This window comes from Doryrhamphus excisus, chromosome 13 (genome assembly GCF_030265055.1).
Source record: "Doryrhamphus excisus isolate RoL2022-K1 chromosome 13, RoL_Dexc_1.0, whole genome shotgun sequence".
Classification (NCBI taxonomy): Eukaryota; Metazoa; Chordata; class Actinopteri; order Syngnathiformes; family Syngnathidae; genus Doryrhamphus; species Doryrhamphus excisus.
The window spans coordinates 47,501-50,000 of record NC_080478.1 but is presented as its reverse complement, the minus strand read 5'-3'; the positions used below and the strand labels follow the sequence as shown (position 1 = coordinate 50,000).

The 2,500-nt window shown below is 51.5% G+C and overlaps 6 non-coding genes and 5 pseudogenes across 6 annotated transcripts; all 11 read left to right on the top strand.

Annotated features, from left to right (window-relative positions):
• The first annotated feature begins 31 nt into the window (after nt 1-31).
• On the top strand, nt 32-150 carry LOC131098465 (5S ribosomal RNA). Its single transcript, XR_009117337.1, has one exon. It is a non-coding gene; the product is annotated as a 5S ribosomal RNA (ribosomal RNA).
• Nucleotides 151-262: 112 nt separating this feature from the next.
• Nucleotides 263-371, top strand: LOC131100361 (5S ribosomal RNA; annotated as a pseudogene).
• Nucleotides 372-483: 112 nt separating this feature from the next.
• On the top strand, nt 484-602 carry LOC131099582 (5S ribosomal RNA). Its single transcript, XR_009118407.1, has one exon. It is a non-coding gene; the product is annotated as a 5S ribosomal RNA (ribosomal RNA).
• Nucleotides 603-714: 112 nt separating this feature from the next.
• Nucleotides 715-833, top strand: LOC131097451 (5S ribosomal RNA). The gene has a single exon (XR_009116356.1). It is a non-coding gene; the product is annotated as a 5S ribosomal RNA (ribosomal RNA).
• Nucleotides 834-945: 112 nt separating this feature from the next.
• LOC131141499 (5S ribosomal RNA) lies at nt 946-1,054 on the top strand (annotated as a pseudogene).
• A 112-nt stretch (nt 1,055-1,166) lies between these two features.
• On the top strand, nt 1,167-1,275 carry LOC131141986 (5S ribosomal RNA; annotated as a pseudogene).
• Nucleotides 1,276-1,387: 112 nt separating this feature from the next.
• On the top strand, nt 1,388-1,506 carry LOC131099764 (5S ribosomal RNA). The gene has a single exon (XR_009118541.1). It is a non-coding gene; the product is annotated as a 5S ribosomal RNA (ribosomal RNA).
• Nucleotides 1,507-1,618: 112 nt separating this feature from the next.
• LOC131099753 (5S ribosomal RNA) lies at nt 1,619-1,737 on the top strand. Its single transcript, XR_009118530.1, has one exon. It is a non-coding gene; the product is annotated as a 5S ribosomal RNA (ribosomal RNA).
• A 112-nt stretch (nt 1,738-1,849) lies between these two features.
• LOC131100360 (5S ribosomal RNA) lies at nt 1,850-1,958 on the top strand (annotated as a pseudogene).
• Nucleotides 1,959-2,070: 112 nt separating this feature from the next.
• LOC131099242 (5S ribosomal RNA) lies at nt 2,071-2,189 on the top strand. Its single transcript, XR_009118077.1, has one exon. It is a non-coding gene; the product is annotated as a 5S ribosomal RNA (ribosomal RNA).
• A 112-nt stretch (nt 2,190-2,301) lies between these two features.
• LOC131141646 (5S ribosomal RNA) lies at nt 2,302-2,410 on the top strand (annotated as a pseudogene).
• The last annotated feature ends 90 nt before the right edge of the window (nt 2,411-2,500 follow it).

Here is a 2,500-nt window from a genome sequence, read left to right as displayed (position 1 = left end):
TTCAAATAGGATCTTTTCAGTTGACCTGGCAGCTTACGGCCATACTACCCTTAAAACGCCTGATCTCGTCCGATCTCGGAAGCTAAGCAGGGGGTGGCCTGGTTAGTACTTGGATGGGCGACCGCCTGGGAATACCAGGTGCTGTAAGCTTTTTATGGTTTCTGCTCTTGCCTGACAGCAGAGGGCGCTGTTTGACACTTTTTGCTGGAGTCTAATTTGGCCTGCGTCACCTTCAAATAGGATCTTTTCAGTTCACCTGGCAGCTTACGGCCATACTACCCTGAAAACGCCCGATCTCGGAAGCTAAGCAGGGGCGGGCCTGGTTAGTACTTGGATGGGAGACCGCCTGGGAATACCAGGTGCTGTAAGCTTTTTATGGTTTCTGCTCTTGCCTGACAGCAAAGGGCGCTGTTTGACACTTTTTGCCAGAGTCTAGTTTGGCCTGCGTTGCCTTCAAATAGGATCTTTTCAGTTGATCTGGCAGCTTACGGCCATACTATCCTGAAAAAGCCCGATCTCGTCCGATCTCGGAAGCTAAGCAGGGGCGGGCCTGGTTAGTACTTGGGTGGGAGACCGCCTGGAAATACCAGGTGCTGTAAGCTTTATATGGTTTCTGCTCTTGCCTGACAGCAGAGGGCGCTGTTTGACACTTTTTGCTGGAGTCTAGTTTGGCCTGCGTCACCTTCAAATAGGATCTTTTCAGTTGACCTGGCAGCTTACGGCCATACTACCCTTAAAACGCCTGATCTCGTCTGATCTCGGAAGCTAAGCAGGGGCGGGCCTGGTTAGTACTTGGATGGGAGACCGCCTGGGAATACCAGGTGCTGTAAGCTTTTTATGGTTTCTGCTCTTGCCTGACAGCAGAGGGCGCTGTTTGACACTTTTTGCTGGAGTCTAGTTTGGCCTGCGTCACCTTCAAATAGGATCTTTTCAGTTCACCTGGCAGCTTACGGCCATACTACCCTGAAATCGCCCGATCTCGGAAGCTAAGCAGGGGCGGGCCTGGTTAGTATTTGGATGGGAGACCGCCTGGGAATACCAGGTGCTGTAAGCTTTTTATGGTTTCTGCTCTCGCCTGACAGCAAAGGGCGCTGTTTGACACTTTTTGCCAGAGTCTAGTTTGGCCTGCGTTGCCTTCAAATAGGATCTTTTCAGTTGATCTTGCAGCTTACGGCCAAACTACCCTGAAAACGCCCGATCTCGGACGCTAAGCAGGGGCGGGCCTGGTTAGTACTTGGATGGGAGACCGTCTGGGAATACCAGGTGCTGTAAGCTTTTTATGGTTTCTGTTCTTGCCTGACAGCAAAGGGCGCTGTTTGACACTTTTTGCCAGCGTCTAGTTTGGCCTGCGTCACCTTCAAATAGGATCTTTTCAGTTGACCTGGCAGCTTACGGCCATACTACACTGAAAACGCCCGATCTCGTCAGATCTCGGAAGCTAAGCAGGGGCGGGCCTGGTTAGTACTTGGATGGGAGACCGCCTGGGAATACTAGGTGCTGAAAGCTTTTTATGGTTTCTGCTCTTGCCTGACAGCAGAGGGCGCTGTTTGACACTTTTTGCTGGAGTCTAGTTTGGCCTGCGTCACCTTCAAATAGGATCTTTTCAGTTGACCTGGCAGCTTACGGACATGCTACCCTTAAAACGCCTGATCTCGTCCGATCTCAGAAGCTAAGCAGGGGCTGGCCTGGTTAGTACTTGGATGGGAGACCGCCTGGGAATACCAGGTGCTGTAAGCTTTTTATGGTTTCTGCTCTTGCCTGACAGCAGAGGGCGCTGTTTGACACTTTTTGCTGGAGTCTAGTTTGGCCTGCGTCACCTTCAAATAGGATCTTTTCAGTTCACCTGGCAGCTTACGGCCATACTACCCTGAAAACGCCCGATCTCGGAAGCTAAGCAGGGGCGGGCCTGGTTAGTACTTGGATGGGAGACCGCCTGGGAATACCAGGTGCTGTAAGCTTTTTATGGTTTCTGCTCTTGCCTGACAGCAAAGGGCGCTGTTTGACACTTTTTGCCAGAGTCTAGTTTGGCCTGCGTCGCCTTCAAATAGGATCTTTTCAGTTGATCTGGCAGCTTACGGCCATACTATCCTGAAAAAGCCCGATCTCGTCCGATCTCGGAAGCTAAGCAGGGGCGGGCCTGGTTAGTACTTGGATGGGAGACCGCCTGGAAATACCAGGTGCTGTAAGCTTTATATGGTTTCTGCTCTTGCCTGACAGCAGAGGGCGCTGTTTGACACTTTTTGCTGGAGTCTAGTTTGGCCTGCGTCACCTTCAAATAGGATCTTTTCAGTTGATCTGGCAGCTTACGGCCATACTACCCTGAAAACGCCCGATCTCGGACGCTAAGCAGGGGCGGGCCTGGTTAGTACTTGGATGGGAGACCGCCTGGGAATACCAGGAGCTGTAAGCTTTTTATGGTTTCTGCTCTTGCCTGACAGCAAAGGGCGCTGTTTGACACTTTTTGCCAGAGTCTAGTTTGGCCTGCGTCACCTTCAAATAG